The sequence below is a fragment of the Hemitrygon akajei genome, chromosome 11, assembly GCF_048418815.1.
Source record: "Hemitrygon akajei chromosome 11, sHemAka1.3, whole genome shotgun sequence".
Taxonomy (NCBI): Eukaryota; Metazoa; Chordata; class Chondrichthyes; order Myliobatiformes; family Dasyatidae; genus Hemitrygon; species Hemitrygon akajei.
Genome location: NC_133134.1, coordinates 25,098,812 through 25,118,210, shown reverse-complemented (window position 1 = coordinate 25,118,210; position 19,399 = coordinate 25,098,812).

Here is a 19,399-nt window from a genome sequence, read left to right as displayed (position 1 = left end):
AGCATACTGTGAATCTCCAGGTTCATCCAGGGCCGCTGGTTTGTGTATGTTTGCTATGTTTTAAGATGGCACTGGTAAAGCTCCGCGACTGCTTGCTGGTGGCAAGTAGAACAAACACTTTTTCAGCTAAACAATTACTGAAGCAATAGACTGTAACTTCCCTGTCGGAGCTGAGCTTTTAAACCACCTGTACGGCCTAGCATTTTTGCAGTGGGAGCTGAAGCCTGGAAGATGCAGGATGGCTGCAGTGTGGTGCGCACGGGCCGAATCGAGGCGGGGGGGGGCACCAGCCCGACAGCGTATCAAAGTGGCAGAGTCAGGGTCTGAGAGCAAGGTCTGGGTGGTTTAAGCGCTGGGTCAGATTGAAAAGAACAGGGTGTCAGGGCCAGAGGTAAGGCTGGAACCAGTTCTAGTCGCTGCTCTGTGGGGTTTACTCATCTCCGTGCTGGACTTCAACTCCTCACTCCACAAGGTTTACTCGTCTCTGCACCAAACTGTGGCTGTGGCCCGCCAATATCAGTATGAACACACTTCAGTTCTGAATGCTATTTGCTTACTTTTATTGTTTGCACAATTTGTCTTTCTTTTCTCTGCACGCTGGATATTTTTTAATAGGATCTACTGGGTTTCTTCGTAAGGAGATGAATCTCAAGATTGTATAAAATATACACACTTAGATATTAAATGTACTTTGACTTTGATATTTTCAAAGTCACACACTCATCAACACAGGTCTTGATGAAGTCAGTCTTGACTGTGGCGTATTCATTCCACACCTGAAGATGAATCCCTAAATATGGTCCAGTTCACCAATTTTTAAAAAAACTCTTTGTTTTTTTGCATACTTATCAGGCAACAGACTCAAATGGAAATCTCACTCATACGCCCACATGCTATTTAAATATCCCTTCTTCTAACCAGGTGCACCTTGTGACATGATATCAAAAGGCTTACCTTAAAAAAAGCTGCTGATAAACACGACAGCAGGAAACATGCCTCACCAAAGTGTACTGGAGAAATTGTAGGGGGGCTTTCAGTTCCTTAATGGATCAGAAGCAATTCCACAATGCACTCCAAACCCTATGCATTCAAGCAACCAAAGCTTGCCCTCCGTAAAGTACGCTTGAAATCATGGACTCGTCTTCTCCATACAGAAAAGAACATAAATAAGTAAAACAATCAATTACAAATAAGGCAACAGGCAAAATGAGAGCCAGGGAAGGAGAAGACACTGAGAGAAAGGGAAAGTAGAAAAGTAAAAGAGAAAGAGTGAAAAAAACTATTCAATTAGGGTGTAGAATTGTTATTTTTCTTGTAGTTTAACTTTCCAATGTTTGCTTGTGTTTTTATATAATCACCTACATACTTTAAAGTAATTGTTCAGTAAATTTTCCAGCAATTACAGTACAGTTGCTTTAGCATTTCTCTACAAGCTTCTTTGTTTTCAGTAGCAGATGTAACACCACTTGAATCTGGCTGTGCGGGTTAATTGTTATCACTGGAATTTGTATTATCTCTAGACTGAGTATGAGATGACCACAACTTCTTTTTTCTTTGTTCACTTGGCTACTCTCTCTTGTTCATTTCCCACTCTTATAAAACTTAGTATCATAGGCAATTAGTTTTATTGATTAGTATCATAGGCAATTAGTTTAATCGATTAGTATCGTAGACAATTAGTTTTCAATAGGCAATTAGTTTTATTGATCAGTATCATAGGCAATTAGTTTTCTTGACTTCCGAAGATCCTTTGAATCACAAAAGTGTCATAACCAATGTCAATCCTTCCTGTTGTGACACGGAGTGTTAACTGTGGTTCAGTGTGTAGAAGAATTGTTTCTGAGTCCAAAGGTCTTGGGTTTGAGTCTTATTACGCAGCATAATAATCTAGGTTGATACAACAAGTGTATCACTCCGGCTATGATCCACCTTTGCTGCACTGAGAAGGTAATGGCTGTATTGTGCCTTTTTGGCTGCTTTCAGCTGGTATTTGGGCATGCAATTTCCTTTTAGTAACCACAGACTTTCCGAGGTGCTAATAAACAACCCAGGAAATGCAAACAGCACTAGATGATTTCCTCACCAGTTCCTTGTTCTTATTCATTTATTGACATGCAGTGCAGAATAGGCCCTTCCAGCTTCACCGCTCAACTTAATCCTGACCTAATCAAGGGGCAATTTACAATGACCAATTAACCTACCAACAGTATATCTTTCAACTAAGGGAGGAGACTGGAGGAAGACGTACAAACTCCTGACAGGCAGTGGCGGGAATTGAACCCGATCGCTGGTACAGTGAAGCGTCATGCTACCCACTACACTATCATGCCGCCTCACAACAACATGTTCCCATGACAACAGCAACAGCTGTAGGTTACCCTACTCCATCGCAGTCACCCCGTCAAGCCCCAGGACCCTTGTGAGTAGATTTTATATCGGTTACTTCAGAGCTGTGGGATCTGCTGGTATAGGCCCAGTTGGCGCTCTGGCACAGTTTGATGAGCGATCACCACAAACAGAGTACATCAACATAACCGTGCTGTGATTCTACACTGCACATAGCTCAGCTCAGCTGTTGCTATTGACTTTATAGATTTATTCATAGATGCTGTTTGAGGTGTGATATAAATGATTAATAAAAAGGGTTTCTTGCTTGCAAATATGCTTTTTTATTTCTCAACTACAATAACAAATCATATAAAAATTATGAGTAATCCCTCAGCCTGGTAAAATGTTTTAAAAATACATTGCTAAATAATTAGCATTCAGTTCAGGTTTAGATTATCTTGTTGCATTAGATTTTGCAGGAGAGATAATTAAGTTTTGCGTTTGGGCTGTGAGCAGTCTCTGCAAAGGCTTTTTAAAAGTGTTGTTGCTATTTTCCTTTGTCTTGAAGAAGGTACATTGGATTTTCCTGATCTGTCAGCACCCTTGGGTGATGGTGTGCCCACGATCATCTCATGTCAACCAAGGTTCCCTAAACTTGCCAGGTTTAGGGAGGTTCCTTCACACTAATAGGAACATGCTGCTCCTGGACTCTCAATATCTCATTTTTAAAAGCCTCCCATTTGCCATTCATTCCTTTCACTTTAAACAGGCTCATCTTAATTGACCTCTGCTAGATCATGCCTGTCTCCCCCAAAATTAGCCCTGCTCCAGTTCAGGACCCCAACCTGTGGAGCGGTCCTATCCTTTCCCATCACTATCTCAAAACTAATGGAATTATTATCACTAGGCAGCCATTTCAGTTAGCAGCTCTGCTTCATTCCCTAAGAGAAAGTTCAGTGTTAAACCCACCCGAGCCGGGTCCTCTACAATTTGACTCAGGAAGCCTTCCTGGAGACTTCTCACAAATTCCATGCCATCCAGGCCCTTAACATTCTGGGTAGCCCAGACGATACCGGGGAAATAAATTTCTCTCACTAATACAATCTTATCATTCTTATAACTATGAGCAGTTTTCCACACAGCTGGTCCTCAAGTTCCCACTGACTACTGGAGAGCCTATAACGCAGCCCCATTAGAGAGACACTCACCCACTTGTTTCTAAGTTCTACACATATGGCTTTACTGGACAATCCCCCAAGAATGTCACCTACGAGTACCTAAGAAGGGCCTGATTCTCAGAATCAGAATCAACTTTAATATCATCGACATTTGTCATGAAGTTTATTGCTTTGCAGCAGCAGTACATTGCAATACATAATAATAACTGCAAATTACAGTAAACATCTATATATATATATAAAACAGTTAAATTACATAAATAGGGCAAAATGAGAACAAAAAGTATTGAGGTCATGTTCATAAGTTCATTGTCCACTCAGAATTCTGATGGCAGAGGAAGAAGCTATTCCTGAATCATTGAGTGTATCTCCTCCCTGATGGTAGAAGCAATGAGAAGAGGGCATGACCTGGGTGACGGGGTCCTTAATGACGGACGTCGCCTTTCTGAGGCACCCGCTCCTTAAAGATGCCCTGGATGGTTGTGGAGGCCAGTGCCCATGATGGAGCTGACTGAGTTCACAACATTATCCAGCTTATTTCATACTCTAATACCCTATGATCAAATACTGCTGTTGCATCCACTTATCAAAAAGGCTGCACACCCTTCTCGCTTACCATGAGTTCTGTCACACCTGTACCATCTCTATCCTAGAATATTGAGCTTCCTGTCTTCTGTCAGTCATTTTTCAGTTATGGCTATAACATCCCAGATTTATGAAGATGTTTTCAGGACATCGGGGGCCTGAGTTATAGGGAGAGGGTGGCCAGGGTAGGCTTTCATTCCTTGGAATCGAGGAGAACGACTGGAGACCTTATAGAAATGCTTAAAACTATGAGAGACATAGATAAGGTGGACGGTGACAGCCTTTTCCCCAGGAAAAAGACAAGCCCAAAACTGGTGGACATAGATTTATGGTGAGAGGGAAAAGATTTAAATGAGGCATGAGGGGCAACCTTTTCATGCAGAAGGAGGTGAGTCTATGGAATGAGCTGCCAGAGGAAGTGCTGAGACAGGTACAATAGTATCATTTAAGAAGCACTTGGAGAAGTATATGGAGGGGCAGAGCTCAGAGGGAGATGGACAGAATACAGGAAATTTGGACCAGCTGCATGAGAACCATGGTTGTCATGGACTTGTTGGGCCGAAGGGCCTGTATACAGGTTCTATGATTCAGTAACGATGTTGGGTCAGGGATTCCAGGATCCAATATCCATTAAGGAAGTCGGGTACATAATATCAACAGACAGACAGACAGACATACTTTATTGATCCCGAGGGAAATTGGGTTTCGTTACAGTCGCACCAACCAAGAATAGTGTAGACAATATAGCAATATAAAACCATAAATAATTAAATAATAATAGGTAAATTATGCCAAGTGGAAATAAGTCCAGGACCAGCCTATTGGCTCAGGGTGTCTGACGCTCCAAGGGAGGAGTTGTAAAGTTTGATGGCCACAGGCAGGAATGACTTCCTATGCCGCTCAGTGTTGCATCTCGGTGGAATGAGTCTCTGGCTGAATGTACTCTTGTGCCTAACCAGTACATTATGGAGTGGATGGGAGACATTGTCCAAGGTGGCATGCAACTTGGACAGCATCCTCTTTTCAGACACCAGCATCAGAGAGTCCAGTTCCACCCCCACAACATCACTGGCCTTACGAATGAGTTTGTTGATTCTGTTGGTGTCTGCTACCCTCAGCCTGCTGCCCCAGCGCACAACAGCAAACATGATAGCACTGGCCACCACATCCTCAGCATCGTCTGGCAGATGTTAAAGGACAGGAAATAGAGACTGAGGAGATCAAGGGGAATATATGGCTATATCTCTAAGCCCAGTTGGAGAAGACTGAGACCAACCTGATGGGGGGTAGTTGGGAGTGGTGGATGGTGTTTATTTCACTAATCAAGCTAGCATTGAATTTCTTACTTAGTATTGTCATCTCTATGACTTATAGGGCCAAGACACTTAGAAGAAGTTTGAGAAAGGACTACTATTGGTAAACATGGAGCCAAATGGAAAAAGGGGCAGTTCAAAGCATAAAAAAAAGCTAACAATCATAATCACACACTTGGGGCATAGGACAGACCACGCCCCAGAGCCTGTGCATTTAAGTGTGACACTGAATTGAATTCTGACTATTGCACAAATAAGATTTCACTGATAATAAAATTCTCATTCAGGAAGTTAATTTTGCATCCAAGTTGCTGAAAAGCGACTATATCAAAGGAAGAGACAGAGACAGTGACACCACTCCCTCGGGAGTACTTGCCCTCGTTGCTTAATCCCTGCGGTGAAGAAAGATTATCTGGTAAAAGTAGTGAAGCACAGTCTGTGTTCACAAAACTAAATCCAAATATAATTAACACCTGCGGAGGAGGAAGCTGTAAGGAGAAAAATCATAAACACAAGAGATTCTGCAGATGCTGGCTATCTTGAGTAACACAAAGCACTGGAGGAACTCAGCAGGTCAGGCAGCATCAATGGAAAGGAACAAACAGTTGACATTTTGGGATGAAACTCTTCATCAGGACTCATAAGGAGAGGAAATTGGGAAGACAGATAAAATATCCAAATTAATTTCTGTGTGGGCTCATTCCTGAATGGATCACATACAATGAAACAACTGTTAGTGCTTGAATTGTGCAGAATTTTGTTATCTTCGTGAAAATACTAGAATCATCCTTAACCTTAGTTGCTGAATAGACAATTAAAATGGCTGCAGAGGCTTCTCTCCAATGATGGTCTTGCTGCATTTTGCATTTTAACCCTCACTTTGGCGCCGTTGACAAGGCATCTGGTTCCTTCTGTCGAATGAGTTCCACAGATCCCGGATGTGAAGAAACAGCTGCCATTTGTCCATAATCAGTTCACCACAAATTTCCTGTGGAAGGTATATGTCCAGTGAAATCTACCAATGTAGAAGATTCTATCATGGTTCACTGTTCCTTTACATGGGTGTTGTCTTTTCCCACTTGTGCCATCAATCTGCACTCTGAACGGAATTGTTATGAAACCTAACATAGGACACAAGGCTGCAGTCCCACCCTTGTTTCCTCACAGAGGCTGTCAGGGTGGTCGGGTGGTAGAGGTTTCGTTGCGTGCAATTTGAGGATTAGTTAAGCTAACTTTTTTTTGTAAGCCCTCACCTCACCTTCTGATTTCAGGTTCAAGGGCAAGAGGAGCTTGATGGAGTTCCATTACCAGCTCAGGTAGGTGCAGGCAAATGAGAGCTCTGGGTGAAAGGCTGAAGCCAGCACAATACAGAAGCATTTCTAAGGGCACTAATAGCACGAAAAATGAAGATTAAAATACGAACCTAATGTAACGGCAGAAGTCAAAATGACACAGTAAAATACATCTTCCTTCTGAATTTAGAACAATTTGGAAATCAAAAGTAATTTTCTGAGAGTGTATCCATCCACATAAGACAAATTTGCTTTTGTGTAAGGCCAGAGAGATCCCTAAGCAGTGCTTAAAGACTCAGTGATACCTCATTCAATAAAGGGTAACATTGTTATTTTTTTCAACAGGAATAACTTTGGATAAAATAAAAACAACTTTCATTTTTCAGTATCATTGTTGTCATAGAGTTTGAATCAATTTATAATAAGCAATGAGATTAAAATAATGAAAGGATCAATTGAAGTGTGTTATGATTGCAATGTTTAATATTCCAGAGATGTTAAAATTACTTTATTTTTAGATATTAAAATAAAGAAAACAAATTAATCATATTAAACATTAAGAAATATTTTTAATATTAAAGATAAAGTAAAATAAGTTAATGATATAGCTAATTTTTTTTAGCATGTTTGTTGCTCCAGGTTATTTGAACATCAAGGGAAAATTACAAATGTTTGTACATTCAGTGGCTACTTCAGTAGGTATCTCCTGAACTTAAAGTAGCCATTGAATGTACGTTCGTAGTCTTCTGCTGCTGTAGCACATCCACTTCAAGATTCTATGTGTTGTGCATTCAGAGATGCTCTTCTGCACATCACTGGTGTAACGAGTGGTTATTTGACTTCCTGTCACCTTCCTGTCAGCTTGAACCAGTCTGGCCGTTCTCCTCCGACTCCAACTCCAAGAACAAGGCGTTTTTGCCAACAGAACCGTCACTCACGGGATATTATTTTGTTTCATGCACCATCCTCTGTAAACTCTAAGGATTGTTGTAGATGGGAATCCCAGGAGATCAGCGATTTCTGAGATACGCAAAGCACTGACTGGTACCGACAATCATTCCACAGTCAACATCGCTTAGATCATGTTTCTTCCCCACTCGGATGTTCGTTTGGAACAACAACTGAACCCCTTGACTGTGTCTGCAAGCTTTTACGCACTGAGTTGTTTGCCACATGATAGGCTGATTTGCATTCACCTGGTAAGCGGCCGCTGAGTGCAGTTGCCCCGATTTCAGTGACACACAACAGGAAGCAAAGATTGAAATCTGTTCCTGTGCTTTTCCAAATCTCATGGTAAATTTTAAAACCCAACCAATAAGTAAGAGAGATAGGAATGAATGAGGATGTTTTGACTGAATTTTTAATGCTTTTGAATACATTTCCTTAAAAATCAACTTCTTCAGCACTGAAGCAGAAAGCAGCTAAGCTTTTGCAGGAAACCTCCTGTGAGAAAGGATGCTGTCGGGGATAATAAGATTGTCCGTGAACCACCTGCCAAGCGACTTCTTTGCAATCTGGATCTCTGGAGTAATTTAACAGGGAGCTCTTGAATTTGCTCGACAATGAACTGCAGCATTCAAACTCCTTCTTAATGTCCCTTTTACAGAAGGAGAACTCTGTGTGCTCTGGCAGCAGATCCGATCTGTTTTATGTCACGTGTAGAACCTGTATCAAGGGGGAACTGAGACAAAGCAAATGAAACATTTCATTGTCTGGCATATATTAGTTTTTACAATATGACAAAGATTTATTGCAGCAGTTTTTCTTTGCACTGTGTTTCTCTCCCACCTCTTTACCAACGACTGCCAGCACGGATATTATTCCCCTGCTTCAGTGTCTGCTGTAGCCTTTGAACTCTCACAACACAGCCACTCAGCTCTCTGCTCTCTCTGTAAATTTGACCCCATTATATTTTAGTAAAAAGAAAACTGCTGCTTAATGTTTGACCTGATGTATGCCAACACTATAATGACATGCTCAGTAATTCTTTCTCTTTGGGTTGTAGGCTCTGGTGTCTTTGGAGGATTTTAGTTAAAGTAATCATATCAGAGTCACGTTTATCGTCAGAAACATCAGTCCTGAAACTTGTTGTTTTGTGGCAACAGTACAGTGCAGGCATAACAAATTAAGTTACAATGATCAAAAAAGTGCAAAAGAGGAATAGTGCGGGTTCATGGACCATTCAGAAATTTGACCGCAGATGGAAAGAAACTTCTTAAAATGTTGAGCGTGGGTCTTCACACTCCTGTGCCTCCTCACTGATGGTAGGAATGAGAAGAGGGCATGATGCAGAAGGTGTGGGCTCTTAATGATGCTGCCCTCTTGAAACATTGCCTTTTGAAGATGTCCTCAGTGGTGTGGGAGGCTTGTGTCCATGATGGCACTGGCTGAGTCTATGACCCTCTGAAGCCTCGTCTGACCCTGTCCATTGGAGCCTTCAAACCGAGGGTGATGCAGCCATTCAGAATGGTCTCACAGTACATCTTTAGAAATTTGGTTGAGTCTCTGGTGACGTACCAAATCTCTCAAACTCCTAATGTAGTACTGCTACTGGCATGCATCATTACAGATAGATACTTCATTGATCCCAAAGGAAATTACACTGTTGCTGTAGCATTACAAGTGCATGGATATACAAATATACAAATATTAGAAGAGAATTAAAAAAGAATAAAAAGTAAGCTTCCTCAAACCATCCATCAGGAGGGGTCATAACTTTCTCAGCTATAGGTTGACTCATTATAGAGCCTAATGACCTACTCCTCCACCTATTTTCTATGTTTCTATGTTTCTAATGACCAAGGGTAAGAATTACCTCATATGACACTCTTTGGAGCAGCGCAGTTGTCTTAGTCTATTACTAAAAGTGCTCCTCTGTTCAGCCAAGATGGCATGCAGAGGGTGAGAAACATTGTCTGGAATTACCAAGATTTTCTGTGGGGTCCTTTGTTCTACCACAGCCTCCAGTGTGTCCAGTTTGAAACCTGTAACAGAGCCAGCCTTTCTAGTTGGTTTATTGAGCCTGCTGGGATCACCCCTGTTGATGCCATTGCCCCAGCACACCACCGCATAGAAGATCGTACTGGCGACAGTTGACTGGTAGAACATGTGAGGGAGAGGCCCATATTTTCCAAAAGACCTCAGTCTCCTCAGGAAGAAAAGGCAACTCTGGCACTCCTTGTACACAGCCTCTATGTTGGTGCTCAAGTCTGTCATCCAGGTGCACCCAGGGTACTTGTATGTCCTCATCACATCCACGTCCTCACCATCAATAGTAACAGGGAGCAGTGCAGGTTTAGTCTTCCTAAAGTCCATCACCATCACCTTTCTCTTACCGATGTCGAGCTGCAGATGATTCAGCTTACACCATTTGACAACGTCCTCCACCAGGGCCCTGAATTCATCCTCCTGTCCTCCCTTTATACACCCAACTATTGCTGAGTCATCAGAGAATTTCTGCAGATGACATGACTCAGTGTTGTATCTAAAGTCTGAGGTATACAGGGTGAACAAGAAGGGAGCCAATACAGTCCACTGTGGGCCCCAGTGCTGCTTATAGCCATGTCAGACACACAGCTCTGAAGCTACACAAGCTGTGATCTTCCAGTCAGGTAGTCCATTATCCAGGATACAATGGAAGTGCCAACCTGCATTGGAGGGAGCTTTTCCCCCAGCAATGAAGGCTGTATGGTGTTGAAGACACTTGAGAAATCAAAAACCATGATGCTCACAGTGCTGCCCTGCTTATCCAATGGGATAGGCTCTGTTCAGCAGGTAGATGCCAGCATCATTGACTTCAATGTCCCCCGGTAAACAAACTACAGGGGATTGAAGGCTGATCTGACCTGGGAGTGGAGGTGAGCCAGGTCCAGCTTCTCCAGGGTCCTCAAGATGTGTGAGGTCAGCGTCACTGGACAGTAGTCATTCAAGCCTTTTGGTTGGTCCTCCTTGGGTACTGGGACCACACATGATGATTCCCACACTGTCAGGACCCTCTCCAGGCTGAGACTCAGATTGAAAATGCTCTGGAGAACTCCACACGGCTGCTCAGCACACTCCTTCAGGACCTTGGGGCTCACACCATCCGGTCCCAATGCTTTGCCGTGTCTGAATTTCCCCAGAGCCCTTCTCACCTGCTCAGGAGAGTCCATGATGACTGGGGAGTTGGTGGGAGGTGGGGGCAGGGGGAGGTAAAGATCGGGACGATGGCAGTTGTTATGTTGAGGGTAGGTGCAGGGCAAGGAGGGGATGTAGACAATGCTAGCCTGTGGTGTTCATCAATGTGCTGAACTGGAGGGGGGAGGAGGGAGGAGGGGAGGTGTTGGTGCTGAGGAAGTGTGGAGTGCCTCGGCACCAAGACTGGCGTGCAGAGGGTGGTGTAAACAGGAGAGCAATTGTCAAACCTGTTGAAGAATTGGCTTAACTCATTAGCCTATTCATGGCTGCACTTTGAGGCCCTACAGCGAGGCTGATTGAAGCCAGTGATGTTCTTCATGCCTCTCCATACTTCCCATGTGCTGCTCTGCTCAAGCTTGTTCTCCAGCCCTCTCCTGTATTCCTCTTCAGCCACCTTGAGCTTCTCCTTTAGCTCCCTCTGCACATGTTTCAATTTCTCCCCCTCTCCTGATCTAAAGGAATTCCTTTTGGCGGGCCCAAGACAGATCTGCTGATTGTTGACTCTGAGATATGGACCAGAAATTGCTCACTCTTTCCACTGCTGACCCCTCAGTGAAAATTGGTATGCTTTCTCCCCTTCCTGAAGTCCACAATCAATTCCTTGGTCGTGGTGACATTGACTGTAAGGTTGTTGTTGAGACACTACTGGACCAGCTTATCTCTGTTGATCCAGTACGTCTCCTCATTGCCATCTGAGACTCTGCCAGTGGCACTGATGTCACTTTTGCAAAGTGTGTTAACAGTGAGGAGGACAATTTTCCAAATATCTTCCTGTGGCAGGTAATTAAGGGATAAGTCCAGTTGATTTACTAGTTTTCAATGAATAATAATCAATTGCATTTCAAAAACTAACAACAAAATGTAACTGCCAGGAAATTGGAGTTATGACATTTTGAACAGTTGCTACTGACACTGGTCAAGCTATTTTTGAATAAATAAGCTTGCATTATTATCTAGTGCTACAGTTTATAATTCTAAATATGCATTTATGAACTAATAGTACTGACTTAAATTGAAATGGAAACTTAACAAATAGCAGTTTTAAAAAGGAATACATTTTGAAGTTATATATTTTTACAATACCTTATTCAACCTAAATGAAGTCTGGTCAATTTACCAGACCACTGAAAAGGATTCTCAAAATAGGCTGTGCTGTCCATTCTACTAGTGAGCTGTCTATCAGGAGCATTTCCCTCCATTCCCCATTTCCTTCTCACCCATGAACATCCGTGTACCTCCTTTACAGGGCTGCTGGGTAAGCAATGGTACTACAGGTTGTCTGGGAATGATCCCAAATAGAGGAATTGAGCCTTGTGGTAGTTTCCTACCCTTGTATGAAATCTTCTGCACTGACAGGGGCTCCAGTTTTCATGTGCTGCATTAAAAATTCTCGGAGCAACACACACAAAATGCTGGAGGAACTCATTGACGTTTTGTACCGAAACCCTTTGGCAGGACAAGTCCCGAAACGGCAGGGTTTTGGCCCAAAATATCGACTGTACTCTTTTCCATAGATACTGCCTGGCCTGCTGAGTTCCTCCAGTGTTTTGTGTGTGTTTCTCTGATTTCCAGCATCTTCAGATTTTCTCTTCTCTGTTCTCGGAGTTTAAAGTAGAAACACCATTTTGAATAAGAGCTGGGGAGTTATCCACAGTGATCCAGCCATCACTTAACCTTACTGCAGGAAAACAGAATACTTTCCTGATGGCTTGATCCTGCCGTGTACCCATTGGTTGCTGTGATTCTTACACACAACAGTAACTACACCTCAAAAGTACTTCATTATTTGTAGTGCACTGTGATATCCTAAAATGCCAATACTTCTTTGGGATCAGTCAATGGGAAACGAAGGAGTTTCATAAAGCTTCGATGAAGGTGCCTTACCCCCTACCTGGCATGCAAGGCATTGGCATTCTCCTAACTGCCAATAAACCTATATTGACATGTCGAGATAGAGTGGGCATCGAGACGATGCTTCCTAGACTGAAGGAGTCTAGGACCAGAGGGCACAGCCTCCGGTTAGAAGGATGTCCCTATAGAACAGATTAGAGGAGAAATTTCGTAAGCTTGTGGGTGACCAAGGGTCTTGGTCCAAAAAGTCAACTGTTTATTCATTTCCATAGATGCTGCCTGACCTGCTGAGTTCCTCCAGCATTTTGTGTGTAATATCTAGGACAAGCTTGTTACACCTAGCGGTAGGTGCTGGGAACAGGCTGCTGGGGAGAGTGGTGGAAGCAAATACTATAGTGGTGTTGAAGAGGCTGTTCGATTGATACACAAATATGCAGAGAACGCTGGCATATGGATCTTGTACAAGCAGAAGAAATTGAGTTTAATTTGGCATTCCATTCAGCGTGGTCATTGTTGGCCTAACAGCTTGTTCCTGTGATCTAACTGTGTTTAATCACTATCTTTGTAACTCATAACACTGCCATGATTTGTGTCACCTGCAAAATTACAAATTTAGTCTGGGGCGTAAATATGGATTGAAAAAACAATGAGCCTCTAGTCCAAGAAATAACCATTTTCATCACAAACCTTTGCCAGCCATTTCCAGTATGTCTGCTCTCAAGATTTCTGATAGGATGTGCTTCAGATTTGTTGGTGCGCTTTTGTGCAGCACCTTATCAAAAGCCTTCTGTTAATTAATGTGCACAACATTGACCGTATTACTCTCATCAAAGGCTCTGGCAGCAGGCAGCAAGTGAGAATAAAGGGGGCCTTTTCTAGTTGGCTGCCAGTGCCTAGTGGTGTTCCTCAGGGGTCAGTATTGGGACCGCTACTTGTCACATTGTTTGTCAATGATTTGGAGAATGGAATTGAGAGCTTTGTGGCAAAAGTTTTCAGATTATACAAAGATAGGTGGAGGAAGTGCTGAGTAACCAAAGGGATTTCAGCAGGACTAAGACAAATTGGAAGAATGGGCAAGAAAGTGACAGATGGAATAGTGTTGGGAAATGTACGATAATGCATTTTGGTAAAAAGAGTAATAGTGTAGACTATTCCTTAATGGGGAAAAGGTTCAATATCAGAGGTCCACAAGTGCTTAGCAGTCCTCATGCAAGACTCCCAGAAGATTAATTTACACTTTGAGTCTGCGATAAAGAAGCCAAATGCAATGTCGGCATTTATTTCAAGGGGAATAAAATATAAAAGCAAAGAGATAATGCTGAGCATTTATAAGACACTAGTCAGGCTGCACTTGAAGTAATTGTCAATAGTTTTGGGCCCCATATCTCAGAAAGGATGCATTGTCTTTGGGGAGAGTCCAGAGGAGGTTCACAAGGATGATTCTGGGAACAAAGGAGTTAACATATGAGACGTGTTTGGCAGCTTTGGGCCTGTACTCACTGGAATTTAGAAAAATATGTGGGGGATCTCATTGAAACCTACAGTATGTTGAAAGGACTAGATGGGGTAGATGTGGAGAGGATGCTTCCTATAGTGGGGGTATCCAGAAGTAGAGGTTACAGCCTGAAAATTGAGGGATGACCTTTTAGAACAGAGGTAAGGAGGATTTTTTTAACCAGAGAGAAGTGAATCTGGCCAAGTCAATGGGTATATTTAAGGTAGAAGTTGATAGTTTCCTGATTGGTCAGGGCATCAAAGGATATGGCAAGAAGGCAGGTGTATGGGGTTGAGTGGGATCTGGGATCAACTATGATGGAATTATGGAGCAGACTCAATGGGCTGAATGGCCTAATTATGCTCCTATGTTGTATGGTCTTATTGTCTTATGGCTGGTGCCCATGATGGAACTAATTTTACAAGTTTCTACAATTTACTGGTTTCTGCAACAGATTGATTAAACATGAATTTTCTTCAACAAATTTGTGATAGTTTGCTTTAATTAATCTGTTTTCATCCAAGTGATGATCAATTCCGTCTTGGATAATGTTCCCAAAAGTTTTCTTACCACTTTGGTTAAACTGAAATAAAAACAGAAAATGTGGGAAAACTTGGTGGGTCAGGATAGCATCTGTGGAGAGAGAAACAATATTTACCAAGGTTATACTGAGTGCTATGAATTGCTGAGCTTAACTTTACTCCTTTTCGAATGAGTGAATAACAGTTTCCATTCTCCTCTCTTATTACCATCACCATATTGAAGGATTATCAGAAAATTACAGTCAATCCCTCTGTATTTTGTTTCTCACACTTCTTGCAAAATTTTAGGATACAACAGATTTGGTACTGGTGACATACTTGCTTTAAATGCAACCAACTCTTTCTGCTCCCAATTTTTATTGCATCCAGTTCCTCAACCATGTCTTCCTCCATAATTACTTTGTAGGCAATGTCCCTTCTAAAGCGTGTGCGAGTGTTAACAATGTGGAGTTTGTGATGACTTGTCTGCAAATTTTAGAACTGACTTATTTATACTGTTTTTATTGAAAAAAAATGTTGATTCAGTTAGTCAAATTCTGAAGAAGCAAAGGGCGTGAAGTGCAAAAGAACTGCTAGTTCATTTAATGTGGATTGGCTTAATGAAACAGTAGAAACTGCTACACTGAAAGCTCATGAGGTCAGGAACGTGCAGCTATGAGAAATATTTATGTACAATACAGAACCTGTGTGTATTGTCGCTATGCAAAAGTTGCTGGAGAACTTACAAGTGGGAAGAAGTGGAGTGATATTTAGGATCTTGACTTTTTAAAGCGTCATTTAACAAGGAAATCTCATATGGACGGTGTGCAAAAGCTCCGGCGAGAAATCCTTCTTTGCCCGCTATAGGCCTGCTGCATATGTTTTGTAAGTGTGCAGATGAATGAGAGTGAAAACGATTAAACCCAGAGGAGATCAAATTTCTTATTATCAGTGTTTTGCTAGCTGTTAAAATTAATACCTCTATATATAAATTTCAGTGCACACAGGTTGTTGTCACTAGGCAAAAACTTGCACAGCCTAAGATTTTTCCACACACATGATCACATGATCACAAGACAAAGGAGCAGAAGTAGGCCATTCGGCCCATTGAGTCTGATCCGCCACTCCACCATGAGCTAAGCTATTCTCCCGTGTAGTTCCAATTTCTGGCTTTTTTCCCATATCCCTTGATACCCTGACTAATCAGATACCTGTCAATCTCCGCCTTAAAAATCTTCAATGATTGAGCCTTCACAGCTGTATGTGACAACGAATTCCATAAATCCACGACCCTCTGGCTAAAAAAATTTCTCCTCATCTCTGTTTTAAATGGGTACCCTCTAATTCTAATACTGACCTCTTGTCCTGGACTCACCCACCAAGGGAAACAGCCTTTCCACATCTACTCTGTCCAATCCTTTCAACATTCGAAATGTTTCTATGAGATCCCCTCTCATTCTTCTATACTCTAATGAATACAATCCAAGAGCCAATAAACGCTCCTCATATATTAGTCCCTGCATTTCAGGAATCATCCCAGTGAATCTTCTCTGACCCCTCTCCAACATCAGCACATCCTTTCTAAGATAGGGAACCCAAAACTGCACACAGTATTCCAAATGGGATCTCACCAGTGCCCCATAGAGCCTCATCAACACCTCCTTACTCTTATACACTATTCCTCTTGAAATGAATGCCAACATAGCATTCGCTTTCCTTACTGCCGATCCAACCTGGCGGTTAACCTTTAGGGTATCCTGCACTAGGACCCCCAAGTCCCTTTGCACTTTTGATTTTTGAATTTTCTCCCCATCTAAATAATAATCTGCCCGATTGTTTCTTCTTCCAAAATGTACAACCATACATTTCTCAACATTGTATCTCATCTGCCATTTCTTTGCCCACTCTCCTAAACTGACCAAGTCTCTCTGCAACCTTTCTGTTTTTTCAACACTTACCGCTCCTCCACCTATCTTGGTGTCATCCACAAACTTAGCCACAAAACCATTTAATCCATAATCTAAATCATCAATATACAGTGTAAAAAGAAGCCACCCCAACACCGACCCCTGCGGAACACCACTAGTGACCGGCAACCAACCAGAATAGGATCCCTTTATTCCTACGCTTTGCTTTCTGCCTATCAGCCAATGCTCCACCCATTCCGATATCCTTCCTGTAATTCCATGGGCCCTCATCTTATTAAGCAGCCTCTTATGCAGCACCTTATCAAAGGCCTTTTGAAAATCTAAATACACTACATCCGCAGCCTCTCCCTTGTCAATCTTATTTGAGATTACCTCAAAAAATTCCAATAGGTTGGTGAGACAGGATCTTCCCTTCATGAAACCATGCTGGCTTGGGCCTATTTTGTCATGCACCTCAAGGTAATTCATAATCTCATCCTTGAGGATCGACTCCAATAACTTTCCAACTACCGATGTCAGACTAATAGGTCTGTAATTTTCTTTTTGCTGCCTCCCCCCTTTCTTAAACAACGGAACTACATTTGCGACCTTCCAGTCCTCCGGAACCGTGCCTGAGTCTACTGATTGCTGGAAGATTATTTCCAATGCCTCCACAATCTCCAAAGCCACCTCCTTCAGAACCCGTGGAAGCACTTCATCCGGTACGGGAGACTTATCTGTCCTTAGTCCATTTAGCTTCTCAAGCACTTTCTCTCTAGTAATCTTGACTGTACCTAATTCTATTCCCTGAGATCTCTGGCTATCAGGTATGTTGCTACTGTCTTCCACTGTGAAGACTGATGCAAAATACTCATTTAGTTCCTCTGCCATTTATTTGTTACCCATTATAATTTCTCCAGCATCCTTTTCAATAGGTCCTACTCTTTTACTCTTCATATATTTAAAAAAACTCTTAGTGTCCTTTTTTATGTTAATTGCCAATTTCCTTTCATAATTCATCTTTTCTTTCCTAATGATTTCCTTAATTTCCTTCTGCAAATTTTTTAAATTCGTCCAGTCCTCAGTTTTTTCACTAATTTTTGCTTCCTTGTACACTGCCTCTTTTGCTTTTATTTTAGCCTTAACTTCTCTCGTTAGCTACATTTGTGTCATTTTTCCTTTTATGATTTTCTTTTTTCTTGGAATGTATTTTTCCTGCACTCTCCTTACTTCTTGCAGGAATTTCATCCAATTCTGCTCTCCTGTCCCTCCATCTAGCTTTCTTTTCCCATCAACTTGGGCCAGTTCCTCTCTCATACCACTGTAATTTCCTTTGTTGCACTAAAATATTGATACACCTGATACCAGTTTCTCCTTTTCAAATTTGAAACTGGTCATTACAAATTAAAGGGAACATTGTTTGTAGGCACTGTCTCCCGTAATAAAAACTGAAGCAAACTATTCATTCAGTACATTGTGCCCTCAGCATCTGTGTATAATCTCCAGTTTCTCTCCTCTTTGGGCCTCACTCCTCTGTGTGCTTTTCTTTCACTCTATAAATGCAGAAATGACCGTTAATAAAATCTATTTGCAGCTGAAGTAAATTCAATACCATTTCTGTTAACTTTTATTAAACTGCACTTAACTTGAAAATTTGGGAAATTATAATCTTTCTCACATTATCTGTTCCGTAGAGTTGACATACATTATACATTAACATGATTTCAAAACCCATTTGTAATATTGTCTTGCTCCATTGTTATTCTTCTAGGTGTACTCAGTATATTAGCTGTTAATGAAAGCATGGTGTCTTGTTTTTGGGTAGAGGCATTCTTTGATTGTACCTGATCAAAATGAGTTGAATGCTTGCTCCAGCAACATCATGAAAGCAGAATCCTGCTTAGATCACGAACAAAGCTGGAAATCTACACAAGTTATGCGTGACAGTGTTTTACACTTGGCATAAAGGTGTTTGCTGCTCAGAATGATAGCTGAATTATTCAGCATTGTTGTTGAGGCAACATTCTATATGGCTGGGGCCAAAGAAGCCATCGCCTGTTATTAATTAAACAAGCAGGAAGCAAAATTGTTTGGTTTCTTGCAAAGAATATATTTAGACTGTGTTTTCTTTCATTGTGAGCTGAATGGAAACAGCTCTCTTCATTATGCCTAAGGCATTGGAATAGTATTCTCCAGTCTCTACTCCTTCTGATTTGATTTCTCATTACCTTCTGCCATTTGTGCTCCTGGCCCCCATCCTTTTCGATTGGCACAGTGTTTTTGGTGCCCCTCTTATCACTGCTGAGGGGCTGTGGCAGAGCGTCTGAAGTTTTCCCCTTCTGGAACTCTAACCGTGTTGTTCCTCTACACTCTCTGCTAAACCCCCATCACTATCACCACTGGCAGTGCCTTCATTACCAACAACATGACAAGTGACATGTCACTGCAAGCTCTGTGCCATTGCGCAAGAATAGCAGGCTATCACGGGAGTGACAATGCCCATCATCAACAAGGGATGGTGTTCCAAACCAGACAAATAATTGCAACAAGACACAATTATTCACTGGCATACGTGTGGAGCGTTAGGATGCAACTGAACAAAAGACTGCGGAGCGGAACTTGAAGTAGAAAGCTTCCAATTGGCTTCTCTTCACAAAGTTTTTTTTTCTTCTCTTCTACACTGAACTCCTTTTATATTTGAATCTTGGGATTCTATTCAGTCAATTAACTATATCATTTATTCAGAACCAATG